Consider the following 17674-nt stretch of genomic DNA (forward strand, 5'->3'; position numbering starts at 1 on the left):
TTTCCCAAGAGATATTCTGTACCCGAGGAACCCAACAATTCCTGGTAGGAGTTAGAATAGGAAAAGATTGATCACAGATACCACTTTTCATGAAATTTCCAACTCTTTTTCCGTCTCTACAGAACCAATATAAAGAAAGAAAGAGAAGTTTCCCCTAAGTGGACTTTTAAGGCAACTAATAGTATCACATGTAGAAATATGCAAAGTGTAGGAGTAGAAAAAGATTTTATTAATGATTAAACATAGTTAAAAATACATATAGAAATGAAATATTGATTTATGTGAAATTTGATAAATCAATATTTCATTTCTATATGTATTTTTAACTATGTTTAATCATTAATAAAATCTTTTTCTACTACTATACTTTGCATATTTGTACATGTGATACTATTAGTTGCCTTAAAAGTCCACTTAAGGGGAAACTTCTCTTTCTTTCTTGAATATTGGATGTGGCACGGTATAAGCAAAAATTTCGCCATTCGCTCTCTATTTTCCTGAACCAATATAAGGAGGGTCCCTGTTAGCTAGTCTCTATTTACTGGTAAACATTGATCACACGCAACGTGTTGAGTTCTGGCTTCTCAAAGCTCCATTTAAAAAATGATCGACAATTAAGGAGACACCTGAGCAAGTCAGACACTGGCAGAGAGGGAAACTACAAGTTCTAGCATGCCCTGCACACCTCTGGGAACATTAGTAGAAAGCCAACCATCCTCTGCCGCCAGACAAGCAACTCTTACAAGCAAGCAAGGAGACTCAGCTTATTCTGCTCCCGCAGAACTACAAAGACCAGCATGCACAGGCTGGCTTTAGATGCATACAACAAGGAGGAGATATATCCCTGGTACTAGTAGGAAAGGTATAATCACACTCACCTAATCCCTGCAGTGTCCTGGAGACTGTCACACACCTGCTCTCCGGTATCCTCCTTTTATGGACTTGACACAAGGCGGGGCTGTGACATCATTCAGGTCACAAGACATTGAGGTCACCAGTAAGGAAGTAACTGGCTGAACGGGTTGTAGATAATATGCAGGTTTGTGTAGGTAATCCGAGTTCTCTGCCAATCTAAACAATCAGATCCAAACGTCACACACACGTGATAGATACAAATATATATATAGATCACACAGGAATGTGTGCTTACCTACAGTACATTAACTATGTCAGTGACTTCCACATGATACAAAGTACAGCCTGTATGTATAGGTGCGGTTAGCATTACCGACCATTGCCATTTTGGTTTATTATAGTCAGATGACTTCTATAGACACTGAAGGGAATTCAAGAAATCCCTAACAACACTTTTTTGACACTATGGCCCTGAGCCCTAAATATCCCTGCCACCTGTTTTAGTGACTTTACCAACGCGTGGGGCAGATTCAAGTAGTTCTTAATAGCACCACTTTTACAAATTGCAGCAAATTATAAAAAATTATTACTAAATTATTATTAAATTATCTATTTTTTAGAAAACGAAACTGGAGTTAACTAGGACCTACTCCAGGTTGTAGAGCTGCACGATAAATCGTTAAAGAATCGAGATCGCGATTCTCCCCCCCCCTGCAATCTTACCTCGGCATTTTCCCGATTCAGTGCAGAGTTCTCTGCTCACAGCTGACAGCTGTCAAAAAAAAAAAAAAAAGACAGCCAAGTTTAGCTTAGGCAAAGGCAAGTATGAACATTGTAATAATTTAGTTCTTTAGATCAAAGGGAAGAACTTCCGTCTGTAAATGAAGTCAGTTTACCAACTTAAAGCTGACTTCCACCCAAAAGTGGAACTTCTGCTTATATGCTTCCTCCCCCCGCTCCGGTGTCACATTTAGCACCTTTCAGGGGGGAGGGGGGGACGGGGACCCGTTTATGACAGGTCCCCTTCCTCACTTCATGGGAGACAGGCTGCGTCCCGATCTCCTGGAAGTTCGGCCCCCTCCTCCTTCCCCCCCCACCGCCGGGCCGATTAGAAAGTGCAGTGCGCTTTGCGCATGTGCAGTAGGGAACCAACAGTGAAGCCGAAAGGCTTCACTGCCTGGTTCCCGTACCAGGAATGGCGGCGGCAGCACCCGGGAGTCGATCCAAAGATCGGCTGGGGTGCTGACATCGCAGGCTCCCTGGACAGGTAAGTGTCCATACATTAACAGTATTTGTATCTGCTGACTTTTACATTTTTTTTTTTGGCTGGACCTCCTCTTTAACCACCTCAATACTGGGCAGCTACACCCCCTTCCTGCCCAGGCCAATTTTCGGCTTTCAGCGCTGTCGCTGTTTAATTGACAATTGCCCGGTCATGCTACACTGTACCCAAACAAACTTTTTATCATTTTGTTCCCACAAATAGAGCTTTCTTTTGGTGGTATTTGATTATCTCTGTGTTTTTATTTTTTGCTAAACAAATAAAAAAAGACCTAAAATTGTGAAAAAAAAAAAAGTTTTTCTTTTGTTTCTGTTATAAAATTTTTCTCCTTCACTGATGGGCACTGATGAGGTGGCACTGACGATGGGCACTGATAGGCGGCACTGATGGGCATTGATAGGCGACACTGATGGACACTCATGGGTGGCACTGATAGGCGACACTGATGGGCACTGAAAGGCTGCACTGATGGGTACTTATGGGTGGCACTGATAGGCGGCACTGATAGATGGCATTGATAGGCATCACTGATGGCACTGGCAGGCATTGGGGATGGGCACTGATTGGCCGCTGCCTGGGCACTGATTGGCATTTCCCTGGTGGTCTAGGGTGGCATACCTGGTGGTCCAGGGTGGTACCATTACCTGGTGGTCCTGGCGGCATCCTGGTGGTCCCGGGCGGGTTGTGCTGATAAACATTCAGCACAGACCCCCACTGTCAGGAGAGCAGCCGATTGGCTCTCCTCTACTCATGTCTGTGAGACGCGAGTGAGGAAAAGCCGATCAACGGCTCTTCCTGTTTACATCGTGATCAGCTGTAATTAGACACGGCTGATCACGTGGTTAAGAGCCTCCGTCAGAGGCTCTTTACCGAGATCAGTGTGTATGACTGACACACCGCACCACCGAATGCTGCGATGCTCGCCCCCAGGGGTGCGCGATAGCGGTCGTTCTGGGAGGACGTCATATGACTCCCGCCCAGAACGAGAGCTGCGCCGCCTGGCCATCATTTGACGGCCAGCGGGCGTGAGGCGGTTAAAGACTAAACCTTTTTCTAACACTGGTTGCTTACAAGTTAAAAATCAGTATTTTTTGCTAGAAAATTACTTAGACCCCCCCCCAAACATTATATATATATATTTTTTTTTTGCACAGACCCTACAGAATAAAACAGTGGTTGTTGCAATATTTTATGTGACACTGTATTTGCGCAGCAATCATTCAAAATTTTTGGGGAAAAAATACACTTTAAATAATTTAAAAAACTAAACAGAAAAGTTAGCCCAATTTTTTTTTTTGTATAATGTGAAAGATGATGTTACGCCACGAGGATCGTGATCTTTATTCTAAGCAAAAAATTTGTGATTCTTATTTTGGCCGGAATCGTGCAGCTGTACTAGGTTGGCGTACAGAGATGGGCAAAGTACCTGTCTCTGCAGGCTGTGTAACAGAGAGGCCTCCACACGTAGTGTGTGCCCCAGACTCATGTACCTATTAAAGTGGTTGTATAGTCATTTTATTTACTTTTACCTACAGGTAAGCCTATAATAAGGCTTACCTGTAGGTAAAAAAAATATCTCCTAAACCTTTACGGTTTAGGGGATATTCCCCTTGCGATGAGCCGCTGACTGCAGCGGTGCATGCGCACAGGGGATTCTCGGCTGAAGGCCGGCAACTGCTGGACCTTGCCGAGGAAGAAATCTCCCGCGCGCATGCACGGGAGTGACGACATCGCGGTTTCAGCCACTCACAGCGCTGGAACCGCGATACCCGGAAGACATGCCAAGGCAACATGACAGCTCCCTCGGCGTGGACCAGGTAAGATACCGACGCCTCATTCTAAAGTAAGTATTTCATAATGAGCTAGTATGCGGTGCATACTAGCTCATTATGCCTTTTGCTTTACAGGGGTAGAAAAAAAAAAAATTTTTTTGCGGGTATACAACCGCTTTAAAAACAGATACACAAATCTGTTGTCTGCACTGACATTTGTCCAGTGGAGGCACATCAGAGCATCTTAAAGCGAAGTTCCGCTTAAAAAAAAATTAAAAGTCAGCAGCTACAAATACTGCAGCTGCTGACTTTTAATAATCAGACACTTACCTGTCCCAGGGTCCAGCGATGCGGGGGATCGAAGCCTGTCTCCCCCTCCGCTCTGCGGCGCCGGCATTTGTAACTGTGAGCGCCCGGCTGTGGCTTTACAGCTGGGCACCCACTGCGCATGCGCGAGCCGCGCTGCGACTGGCCGCACAATCATCTGGGACCTGTGACGTGTCCCAGATGATTGCCGAGAGGGAGGGGGGAGAGGTGATCTTCCTTCCGGCGCCGTGGGTGCGCCAGGAGGAAGTGGGAGCTGGAACCCTCTGAAAAGAGGGTATCCACTCCCCCCCAAAAAAATGGCAGGGGGTCACCTTCTCTTTTTGGAACTCCGCTTTAAGCAGGCTATACATTCTGCAACTTTCTTTTCTACAACCATGGGTTGCAGGAAAGAAAATTTTTGATTCCCTCATCAACATATTCAGTGTTGATGGGGGAATCTTTCCTGCAGAGCTATTGTATGGTGACAGCAGGAGGTTTCTCAGCCATCAGAATACAATGATCACTACCAGGTTGTCCCCCAGATCCCGCCCCCCTTATGTGAATGAGTAGGGGTACATTGTACCCCTACTTATTCACCCAAAAAAAAGTAGTGTTACAAACTCCCCCCATTTTTCCTGACCTGCCGGGCTGCATGCTCGGATAAGGGTCTGGTATGGATTTTGGGGGGGAGCGAACACAGTTTTTGATTAATTTATTTTTTGGGCGTGGGGGTTCCCCCTTCAAGAATCATACCAGGACCTGGTATGGTTGGATCAAAGTCGGATCCCATTCATTAAAGTTGCAGGGAAGTCGGACATGAAGTCGTACATGAAGTCGTAGGGAAAAAGTCGGATCGGAAGGCGTCCAACTTCCATGTCAGAGCAGTGTGAACCCGGCCTTAGGTTATAACAGCAAAGATCTGGTTGTCCGGTTGACCCTTTCGCTGCCAGGGCCATTTTTGTATTTTTTTCCACATGCTTAAATAAAATAATTTTAGGCCTGAAAAACACCTAAAATCCCCAAAACAGTAAAAAAAATAAAATAAAATGGTGATAGTTTTAATGTCACAAGATATTAGTGCAACAGTTTATCAAGCACACAATGTCAACAAAAAATATATTAACCACTTGCCGACCACTGCATGCCGATATACGTCCGCACAATGGCAGCGGTGGGCAAATGGGCATACCTGTACGTCCCCTTTAAGAGTCAGGGCTAGAAGGCGCGCGCGCGCCTGCTGCGTACAGTGTGACCGTGGCCGCGGGACTGGTGGACTCGATGTCCGCCGGTCTCCCGGCGATTGTGTCACGGAGCCGCAGAACAGGGAAGTGCCTATGTAAACAAGGCATTTCCCCGTTCTGCCTTGTGACATGACAGAGATCACTGCGCCCTGTCATCGGGAGCAGTGATCGCTGTCATGCGAGTTGTAGCCCATCCACCCCACAGTTAGAATCACTCCCTAGGACACACTTAACCCCTTCATCGCCCCCTAGTGGTTAACCCCTTCCCTGTCAGTGTCATTTACACAGTAATCAGTGCATTTTTATAGCGCCGATCGCTGTATAAATGACAATGGTTCCAAAATAGTGTCAAAGTGTCCGATGTGTCCGCCATAATGTCGCAGTCCCAATAAAAATCGCAGATCACCGCCATTACTATTAGAAAACAATTAATAATAAAAAATGCCATTAAATTATTCCCTATTTTGTAGGCGCTATAACTTTTGCGCAAACCAATCAATATATGCTTATTGCGATTTTTTTTTTAACAAAAGTATGTAGAAGAATACATAATGGCCTAAACTGAGGAAAAACAATTTTTTCCGAATATATTTTTGGGGGATATTTATTATAGCAAAAAGTAAAAAATACTGAGTTTTTTTCAAAATTGTCGCTCTTTTTTTTTTATAGCGCAAAAAATAAAAACCGCAGAGGTGATCAAATACCACCAGAAGAAAGCTCTATTTGTGGGAAAAAAAAGGACGTCAATTTTGTTTGGGTACAACGTCGCACGACCGCCCAATTGTCAGTTAAAGCGACACAGTGCTGAATCTTAAAAAGTGCTCTGGTCAGGAAGGGGGTAAAATCTTCGGAGCTGAAGCGGTTAACCTTCCCGGCGGTTAAATTTCAGTACCATTTAGTGGGAACCCCAAGCCACACTCGGGATTGCATTGCAGAATCCTGGTCCAGGTTACTTAATTTGTCACCAGGATCCTGCGATGTGTTGCAACGCATGGGGGGCGAAGTACAGCAGGAAATTCAAAAAGTACAAAAAACATAACACATACAGTACACTGTTATCTTACAGATTACATCCCTTTTGTCCCCAGTGCTTTGTCCAGTGCCCTGCATGCACTTTTATATTATATATACTGTTCTTTCTGCCTGGAAACTTGAGATTGTCCATAGCAACCAAAAAGTGTCCCTTTACGTCAAAAGTAGTTATAGACCAGCTAGAAAACAGCGATAGCAATGCCGCGTACAGACGATCGGACATTCCGACAACAAAACCGTGGATTTTTTTCCGACGGATGTTGTCTCAAACTTGTCTTGCCTACACACGGTCGCACAAATGTTGTCGGAAATTCCGAACGTCGAGAACGCGGTGACATACAACACGTACGACGAGCCGAGACAAATGAAGTTCAATAGCCAGTGCGGCTCCTTCTGCTTGATTCCGAGCATGCGTGGACTTTTGTGCGTCGGAATTGTGTACACACGATCGGAATTTCCAACAACAAGTTTTGTTGTCGGAAAATTTGAGAACCAGCTCTCAAACATTTGTTGTCGGAACTTCCGACAGCAAATGTCCGTTGGAGCATACACACGGTCGGAATTTCCAACAACAAGCTCGCATCGAACATTTGTTGTCGGAAATTCCGACCGTGCGTACGGGGCATAAGATTAGAATCACTTGCAGAATTGAGCGATAGTGATTCGTGGGGAAATTAATTTTATTATTATTATTTTTTATAATTATTTATAATATTATCATTTATGATTTTGAGTTTCAAACATTATCATACCCGGGATGTCTACTAGACTCTTGTTTGGACAGATTTAAGTGTGTTATTACTAAGCCTACAATATAAAACTCCAAATTTCTATGCAAAACAATGTACCGCTTTGACATTCAAAAATCTGACATAATCATACCGCCAGGGTGGTTAAAGTTGATTATTTTAACCTTGCTTCAGCCAACCCATTTGAAATGTTGCTGTTTACTTTTTTACACAGTGTTATCTGTAAAAATAGCTTGTTTCTAGATGGAACATCTGTTCCTGCTATTACTATTGGTTTGGTCATGACATGTATGTACCTTTTTCTGAAAATCCAATAAAGAAATATTAAATAAAAAAAAAAAAAAAAAAAAAAAAAGTTGATTTTAGTGCACACAATTGCAATACATTACCCAAATCTTCAGTAATGTATAAAAGATGAGGTTGTGCAGAGTAAATTGATACCCAACATGTCAAGCCTTAAAATTGTGTGTGCTCATGAGATGGCAACAAATATCGGTACCCTATATTTTCCACAGGCAAAGCTTTAAAAGCTCCAATAGGTCATCAGTTTAGAATAAAAGTTTTTACAAAGGCAGAAGATTTTTTTTTTTACCTTAATGCATTCTTAATACGATGTACACAAAGCAGAGGCTCTCTCTGCTCTCTCCTCATTGGCTGAGAGACAGCAGAAGAAGCCATTGGCTCCTGCTGCTGTCAATCTCAGCCAGTGATGAGGGACCGAGGGGCGGAGCTAAGTTCCACTGTCTGTGTTAACAGATGCAGACAGCGAAGCTCGGGAGCGAGCCCGCATGGGTGACCCTATAACAAGAGGCTCGCTATGGGGGGCACTCGGTGGGGGACCCGAGAAGAGGTAGACTGGGGCTGCTTTGTGCAAAGCCATTGCACAGAGCAACTCAAGTATGACATGTTTGTCATTTAGGATCACTTTAACTGTGAATAAGGGGCCTAGAATTATTGCTCTCACTCCGTGTCTGCAGCGCTATGTAGCATGTGTAGTGCAATGGACATTTACGTACGCAGGCACCCCAATGTGTGTGTTTATGTGTGCAAATGTACCAGGCTGCTATTGCCAACGTATGCCGTACATCTGTGGCAACGAGAAGCCAATTAGCCCTTCGTTTACATTGACTGTGGCTTTGAAATCATGAGACTTCATCTGAAATCTCACGATTTCAAAGCCGCATGTCAGGGTGACTTGGAAGACATCTGTGCGACTTCGTACACAGATGTCTGTTCAAGTCGCACCCAAAATCGTCAAATGTAGTGCAGGAACGACTTTTTTCAAATCAATGCGGCACCGCAAAGTCAGCGTCGCATTGATTTGAACAACAGCCATTGTCAGCAACGATGTGCGACATGTCATGCGATTTGGCCTGTCAAATTGCATGACAAGTCGCTCCAATGTGACCGAGGGCTCAAGGTGCTGAACAATGGGGAATTAATATGTCATGGTCGAGAATGTATCGCATTGACTGCGGAATACCACCAAGACGTCTAGAAAAGCCACCTTGCCTGTCACCAATCTAAAACTGCAGATAAAATCGTTTGCAGCGTTTTTCCTTTTCATTAATGATTTGTATTCACTTGCAATGTGCCTTTGAACCTGATGAAAAATGTGACTACTTCCTTCGCACAGCCACCTCCACCTTGCATGTCACAACTTCTCCTTTTCTAGGAGTTTCTAATTACTGTCTGTGCTGGCTCAGCTCCTTTATCCCCTCCTTACATACGATGCCTTGAAAAAGTATTCACACCCCTTGAAATTTTCCACATTTTGTCATGTTACAACCAAAAACGTAAATGTATTTTATTGGGATTTTATGTGATAAACCAACACAAAGTGACACATAATTGTGAAGTGAAAAGAAAAATGATAAATGTTTTTTAATTTTTTTTTACAAATAAATATTTGAAAAGTGCGGCGTGCATTTGTATTCAGCCCCCTTTACTCTGATACCCCTAACTAAAATCTAGTAGAACCAATTGCCTTCAAAAGTCACCTAATAAGTAAATAGAGTCCACCTGAGTGTAATTTAATCTCAGTATAAATACAGCTGTTCTGTGAAGCCCTCAGAGGTTTGTTAGAGAACCTTAGTGAACAAACAGCATCATGAAGGCCAAGGAACACACCAGACAGGTCAGGGATAAAGTTGTGGAGAAGTTTAAAGCAGGGTTAGGTTATAAAAAAATATCCTAAGCTTTCAACATCTCACAGAGCTCTGTTCAATCCATCATCCAAAAATGGAAAGAGTATGGCACAACTGCAAACCTACCAAGACATGGCCGTCCACCTAAACTGACAGGCCGGGCAAGGAGAGCATTCATCAGAGAAGCAGCCAAGAGGCCCATGGTAACTCTGGAGGAGCTGCAGAGATCCACAGCTCAGGTGGGAGAATCTGTCCACAGGACAACTATTAGTCGTGCTCGCCACAAATCTGGTCTTTGTGGAAGAGTGACAAGAAGAAAGCCATTGGTGAAAGAAAGTCATAAGAAGTCCTGTTTGCAGTTTGTGAGAAGCCATGTGGAGGACACAGCAAACATGTGGAAGAAGGTGCTCTGGTCAGATGAGACCAAAATTGAACTTTTTTGGCCTAAAAGCAAAACGCTATGTGCAGCGGAAAACTAACACTGCACATCACCCTGAATACCTCATCCCCACTGTGAAACATGGTGGTGGCAGCATCATGTTGTGGGGATGCTTTTCTTCAGCAGGGACAGGGAAGCTGGTCAGAGTTGATGGGAAAATGGATGGAGCCAAATACAGGGCAATCTTAGAAGAAAACCTGTTAAGAGTCTGCAAAAGACTTGAGACTGGACCAGGGGTTCACCTTCCAGCAGGACAACGACCCTAAACATACAGCCAGAGCTACAATGGAATGGTTTAGATCAAAGCATATTCATGTGTTAGAATGGCCCAGTCGTAGTCCAGACCTAAATACAATTGAGAATCTGTGACAAGACATGAAAGTTTCTGTTCACAGATGCTTTCCATCAATTCTGACAGAACTTAAGCTAATTTGCAAAGAAGAATGGGCAAAAATGTCCCTCTCTAGATGTGCAAAGCTGGTAGAGACATCCCCGAAAAGACTTGCAACTGTAATTGGAGTGAAAGACGGTTCTACAAAGTATTGACTCAGGGGGGCTGAATACAAATGTACACCACACTTTTCACATACCGTATTTATCGGCGTATAACACGCACTTTTTTCCCCTTAAAATCAGGGGAAAATCGCGGGTGCGTGTTATACGCCGATCCCCTGCGATCCTGACCTGTCAGAATGAAAAAATCGCTGACCGCGATTTGAAAATGGCGCCGCCGGCGCCGAAATACACAGTGCCGGTCCTCGGCTCTTCTTGGCCGCTTTCGGTTTCACTCGAGCGCCGCCCGAACCTAGCCGAGTATACTCGGCTAGTTTCGGATAGCTCCGCTCACCGTCCGAGTGGAGCCGAAAGTGAACGAGAGCCGAGGGCCGGCTCTGTGTATTTCGGCGCCGGCGGCGCCATTTTCAAATCGCGGTCGGCGATTTTGAAGCTCAGAGGCTTCAGCAAGACTGCACTGGGGCAAGGCTGGACTGGGGCAATGCTGGACTGGGGCAAGGCTGCACTGGACACTGGGGAAGGCTGCACTGACATGGCTGCACTGACAAGGCTGCACTGACATGGCTGCACTAGCAAGGCTGCACTGACATGGCTGCACTGACAAGGCTGCACTGAGAAGGCTGCAATGATGGGCATTTAAATGTAAGTTTTTTTCCCTTCAAGTTCCCTCCTAAAAGTTTTTTTTCCTTAAAATTCCCTCCTAAATTGAGGTGCGTGTTATACGCCGATGCGTGTTATACGCCGATAAATACGGTATTTATTTGTAAAAAATTTTGAAAACCATTTATCATTTTCCTTCCACTTCACAATTATGTGTCACTTTGTGTTGGTCTATCACATAAAATCCCAATAAAATACATTAACGTTTTTGGTTGTAACACAACAAAATGTGGAAAATTTCAAGGCAGAATGCATATAAGTGATTAAATTATAATACATAAAAAAAACTTAAAACCCAAGGAAATGGCAAAGTTCAAGGTACAGTTGAAAAAGCCTCAGGGTAGGATATGAGTGTCAGTTCCAAATAGAGAATGGAAATTGTTCACATCATAAAGGAGAAGTCCTTCAAAAATTCAATGCAGGGGTGTCAACAGAAGCAAAGTTATCCAAGAAAGGATCACAGGACCCGGGTGTAATAAACAGGAGGGTTACCAGAAATATTTGACCGCTAGTAAATAGTGGTCAACACACGCTTTTGATAATACAATCCTCCAGACCCTTCGCCATATATTCCAAACATCTGTCATATAGCCTTAAGGTATATCTCTTGGACTCCTGTTTGTCCAAACAGGGCAGCAGTTCCCAGCTAGAGCAATCCATCTCATCAATCATGAAAGTGGAACAAAAATGCTAACCATAGTGAAGTCCCACTTACAATTATCCAACAGATATGACGCATATACAAAATGCTAGAGGACCACCAAAAATGGGCGTGAGTATATCGAACATGTGTGGAGCGATGTTAGTCCTAACTCCGCCCTACGTGTTTCGTCATATATGATGTTATCAGGGTCTGTGCACAGTAGCACTTCTCTTGTTCTGTATGCTTGGTGTAATTCTCAGTAAATGTTATTTTGTATGAATTGCATAATATCCTTCCATCTTGTTTTCCATTAAACGTTTGCTACACTATAGCTGAGCTACCACAAAGGATCACTTCATTGAAGATGAGAAATATTAACCAACTAAACAACGTCATAAAAACCCCATTACATAATATATTGGGTACTCATCTGAAGTCCGTGACTCTGTCAAAAAATGCTGGTTAATATCATACTTGCAGACACTGATTCGTTTATTTGCCTTCTAATGAATTATCTTACTCCATAAATAGACATGTCACAAGTTCACACACCCTCAGATAACAAAAGATTACATCACATTCCATGTCACATGTACCCAGTCTTGTGATCTGCCAATATCTGACTTTTATATTGTCTCATGTCAATTCTAAACTTTCCATGATAAGAAAACACTGTAGCAGAGGTGGATTAAAATTGACTAGGTAGTCATTTACTTTGAGAGCTGCATTCTCAGTGATGTCATCAGTTTCTGGTAGATTGACAGGCTGCATTTTTTATGTCACTGGTCTCTGGTGAATGGATAGGCTGCATTCCCAGTGATGTCACTGGTCTCCAGTTAATGGATAGGCTGCATTCTTAGTGATGTCACCGGTCTCTAGTGAGAATGGATAGGCTATATTCTCAGTGATGGCCCTTTCACATTGATCGGTTTTTGATACCCTTTAGAAAAATGCATGAAAAATGTATTCCTTTAGGGGGGCATTCGTGAGCAGCGAACCAAGATGGCCGCTCGCTAACTTCTCTCCTCGCCGCCCGGACATATCAGGCACAAAAGCACCGTTAATAAGGGCACTCTTGGCTTCCCCCGTACCTCTCCGATTCCCCGCAGCCTTGTGCACCTTCATGGAGAGAAGATCCATGGCCACTCGATCCTCTAGTGCCAAGTGGAATCTCCCCACGGCCTCCCCTCCTGACACCATCATGGAAGCTTCGGTCTCCAGCCAGGACCAATGGTCCAATTCCAGCAATCCTCTCCTGAGGACGCCATGAGTGATGCCTCGGATGTGGCCCCACACCAACAGGCTGTGCTCCGCGATGCTGACCTCCTGGCACACTTCAAAATTATGCTGCAAGCAGAACTCTCGGCCACAACCATTAAACTTGCCACACACCTTACCAAGGAGATCAGGGAACTCGACTCCCTCACCAATGATCTTGAGAACAAGATGGAATGCGGCCGCTACAGTCCTGGAGAACCATGAGCAGAACATCACAGAACCTGAAAGCTGCCCATCTCCGTCTGGAGGATTTTGAAAATAGAGCCCACAGGGGTAAACTGCGGCTCAGAGGCTGGAGTTGGACCGCATTCACCGTGCGCTCAGCCCCAAGATATCACATTGTGATAAAATTCACTTATTACCGCACAAAGGAAACCCTCCTGTGGGCAGCCAGGGACAAGTCTGATCTGATATTCCAGGGACACCGCAATCAAGTCTTCGTAGACCTTTCCCAGACCACGATCGTGAAGAGGAGACAGATGAAGCCCTACACTTCTGTACTGCTGGCCCACCATATCCGATACTATTGGGGTTTTGGACTCACCGGTTCCCCTCTACTACCGTCCACTGTGAGAGATGGTAGCCACAGACATCTTCTCCTACCCCAACCTTAATTATTGTCCCCCTGTTGCTTTTGTTGTTTTTTTTTCTTTTTTTTTTGTTTGCTCACATCCTTACCTGTAAACAGGTGAGCTGCACCATTTTTGAATGTTGCCATTATTAAGACTCTTTCATGTATGGACTTCAACAAAGCAAATAACCATTAGCATGCACGCGCCTATTTGACGCGGCCCCACAGCTTAGCGTCCCACACAATGCCGCTTACCTCTGACATCATTGACACTCGAACTATGGTTGTCATAAAACTGTAACCTTTTTATCCAACCACTATATCATTTTTTAATTTTCTTTTTTTTTGTGTGTTCTGGTGGCATCATTGATACCATCTTGGACTTAGAGCCCATTTCTACCTTCACTTTGCTATGGGTTAGCCTGTGATGCCCCTACACCTGTAATAGCTATGATAAGCCTTTTACTGAATATAGAGCCCTGATCATCTTCCCTCTTTACCTAGGTTGAATGCTGGATGAAGATAATGCAGGGGCTCGCACACAGGGCTCACACGCCCCTCTCCCACACACACTTACCATGTTCTCATTTCTGCATATCCCTTTTCCCCACCCAGCCCCCCCCCTCGATATTCTGCCAGTTGGGCCTCTGCCTGCAAGCCTCTCAGTCAACTTAAAACTTGGCGCGCCTGCTGTACATGTCCCCCTTGGACTCTTAGGGAGATTTTCTCCCTCCTGGGTTAGTGGGGCAGGGGGGCTGGCCCTGGAGGTCCCCGCAGTGATTTTTACATGAGATTCCCTTGACCAGTTGGTCAGGGTCTCCGTGTGGCCGGTCCCTTCCTGCTGACCCAGGTCGTGCCCGTGGGTGGTTCACTTGTATCAATATTAAGTCGATGACATGTTGTATTATTGTCTGTTTATGACTCAATGTAGGCCTTGTTTATGTTGCCTCTCACTTCACATGTTATGGCCTACCTATACACTGAATGTTCCCCCTGGGAGGGCTTAATGTACTTTCCGTATGCCCCTCCCCCCCTTTTTTTATTTCTTCTTAGCCAAGACTTTCCCTCTAGCTAACTACTCAGGCTGCTCAAGCCCGGAACAGCTATGTGTCTGGTGGCAGAGCCCCCGTCTTGCACATCTTACAATTAGATGTGGTTCACGCTTGACGTGTTGTACTCTGTACTACCTCCCCTCCTCTACTACCTTGTTTTTGTTTCGTCCCTCTTCTCCTCTTCTGGTCCTTCTTTCTCTTTTCTTCTTTGCCTCGGCTCCTTCTCCCTCTTGTCCCCCCAGGCCGGTGTTCAACTATGGCTCAAGACACAAGTCCCTGATGGCCGATGCAGGATTTTCTCAGTTCAGCTTAACTTTAGGGATGAGCTTTCTGTTCGGGTCGAACATGAGTTCGACTCGAACATTGGCTGTTTGCCCATTCGTCGAAAACCGAACATTATGGGCCGTTCGCGCCAAATTTCGGCGGGGCGTAAAGGCCCATAATGCACTGCGGGAGTGCAGTGCATTGCTGTATGGTGATTGGCCAGAGCATGCACCATGACCTGCATGCTTTGGCCAATCACAGCGCCCTCAGCTAAGAGGACCATAATTGGCCAAATGCCTTTTGCCAATCATGGCTCAGGGGGACTAAGTCCACGCCCCACACTATATAAGGCCACCTGCATGTCGGCCTTGTGTAGTGTGTCGTTGCTGGCATGGACGGAGAGAAAGTGTCATTTAGATTGAACAGGCAGGCAGGTTATTCAGTTAGCTGCAGTGTATTTAATATATAGATACAGTCACGTGTATATATATATATATATATATATATATATATATATATATATATATATATATATATATATATATATATATATATCCACTGTATCCAGTTTAGACAGATCTCGCTGCAGTCCGTTCCTGGTGTACTGTTTCTAATATACTTCAAAAATTGCTGGCAAAAAACAAAAATAAAAGCTGCGCTTAAGATAAAATAAAAGATATACAGTATAGTGAAATCTAAGCAGCCTGCATCGAGATCTAGTCTCCAAATCCCACCATAAACAATAATACAAAAAAGATGCGGCGCTAATACATATTTATAACCTGTGAAATAAATTCGTATAGTGATCAAAAATAATAGTGCAAAATAAGTGATATCAAACTTTAGTGTCCCAGAATTAATTGTAGACAAGTATAGATAAACAAGTGAAGTCCAAAATCCAAAAAAAAGAAAGAAAAGTCCGTGATACAGCAAGAAATAAAGTGCCAGAAAGGGCCACAACAAAGATGAGGATGCAGTGGGGAGAATCTTCTGTGGGTCCTCACACCCGAGGTGGAATATCGAATATGCTTACCAGATCCCATTGACCGCCATTACAGCGGTCAAAAACAGCACAGGGAAATTTTGGGGCTCCCCACAACCTCAGTACTGGCAGAGGTTGTGTTGTGTACGGACTATATTATGCGATGGATTGTTCTTTTTCTCTTTGAATCCTGAGATATCAACCGTCGCCCATCGGTACCATTAAGCTGAGGTTGTGGGGAGCCCCAAAATTTCCCTGTGCTGTTTTTGACCGCTGTAATGGCGGTCAATGGGATCTGGTAAGCATATTCGATATTCCACCTCGGGTGTGAGGACCCACAGAAGATTCTCCCCACTGCATCCTCATCTTTGTTGTGGCCCTTTCTGGCACTTTATTTCTTGCTGTATCACGGACTTTTCTTTCTTTTTTTTGGATTTTGGACTTCACTTGTTTATCTATACTTGTCTACAATTAATTCTGGGACACTAAAGTTTGATATCACTTATTTTGCACTATTATTTTTGATCACTATACGGATTTATTTCACAGGTTATAAATATGTATTAGCGCTGCATCTTTTTTGTATTATTGTCTAATATACTTCAGGCAGGCAGGTGATTCAGTTAGCTGCAGTGTATTTAACCACTTCCCTACCCGCCTATAGTCAAATGACGTCCACAGATGGGATCTCCCATCCTGGATGGACATCATATGACGGCCTCGGGTTCCCGGCCGCCTAGGGGGCGCACGCGCCCGCCGCGTTGCTCGGGACCCAGTGCGAGTGCCCGGCAGGCGCGATGTCCGCCGGGCACCCGCGATTGCCCGTTAACCGGGCCGGACCGTGGATCTGTGTGTGTAAACACACAGATCCACGTCCTGTCAGTCCAGAGGAGAGCGATCTGTGTTCCCAGAACAGCGGAACACTGATCAGTCTCCTCCCCTTGTGCGTCCCCTCCCCCTACAGTTAGAAGCATTCCCTAGGAAACACATTTAACCCCTCCCCGCCCCCTAGTGGTTAACCCCTTCACTGCCTGTCACATTTACACAGTAATCAATGCAATTTTATAGCATTGATCGCTGTATAAATGTGAATGGTCCCAAAAATGTGTCAAAAGTGTCCGATGTGTCCGCCATAATGTCGCAGTCACGAAAAAAAAAAAAAAATCGCTGATCGCTGCTATTACTAGTAAAAAAAATAAATAAATAATTAAAAAAAAAAAATGCCATAAATCTATCCCATATTTTATAGACGCTACTTTTGCGCAAACCAATCAATATACGCTTATTGTGATTTTTTTTTACCAAATATATGTAGAAGAATACGTATCGGCCTAAACTGAGGAAAAAATTTGTTTTTTTAAAAAAAATTGGGATATTTATTATAGCAAAAAGTAAAAAATATTGTGTTTTTTTCAAAATTGTCGCTCTTCTTTTGTTTATAGCGCAAAAAATAAAAACCACAGAGGTGATCAAATACCACCAAAAGAAAGCTCTATTTGTGGGGGAAAAAAGGACATCAATTTTGTTTGGGTACAACGTCGCACGACCGCGCAATTGTCGTTTAAAGTGCGACAGTGCTGAAAACTAAAAATTGGTCTGCGAAGGAAGGGGGTGAAAATGCCCGGTATTGAACCGGTTAAAATATACAGTCAGTCTCATATATATATATATATATAAAATATACAGTCAGTCTCATATATATATATATATATATATATATATATATATATCCACTGCATACAGTTTAGCTATATCTCACTGCAAGCTGTTCCTGGTGTACTCTTTCTAATATACTTCTGGCAGGCAGGTGATTCAGTTAGCTGTGGTGTATTTAATATATGTAGGAAGGCCAGTATGGTGGCCTGAATTTATGGGAGGAGCCCGGGGG

General features: G+C 44.0%; 1 protein-coding gene across 1 annotated transcript in view; it reads right to left on the reverse strand.

Moving 5' to 3' along the window:
• SDCBP2 (syndecan binding protein 2) overlaps window positions 1–966 on the reverse strand; it is a 48446-nt gene extending 47480 nt beyond the window's left edge. The window contains exon 1 of the mRNA XM_073607357.1: window positions 879–966. The gene's annotated coding sequence lies outside the window, so the exon portion shown is untranslated. The remainder of the gene's footprint in view (window positions 1–878) is intronic.
• Window positions 967–17674: the final 16708 nt, after the last annotated feature.

Source organism: Aquarana catesbeiana, linkage group LG12 (genome assembly GCF_042186555.1).
Source record: "Aquarana catesbeiana isolate 2022-GZ linkage group LG12, ASM4218655v1, whole genome shotgun sequence".
Lineage (NCBI taxonomy): Eukaryota > Metazoa > Chordata > Amphibia > Anura > Ranidae > Aquarana > Aquarana catesbeiana.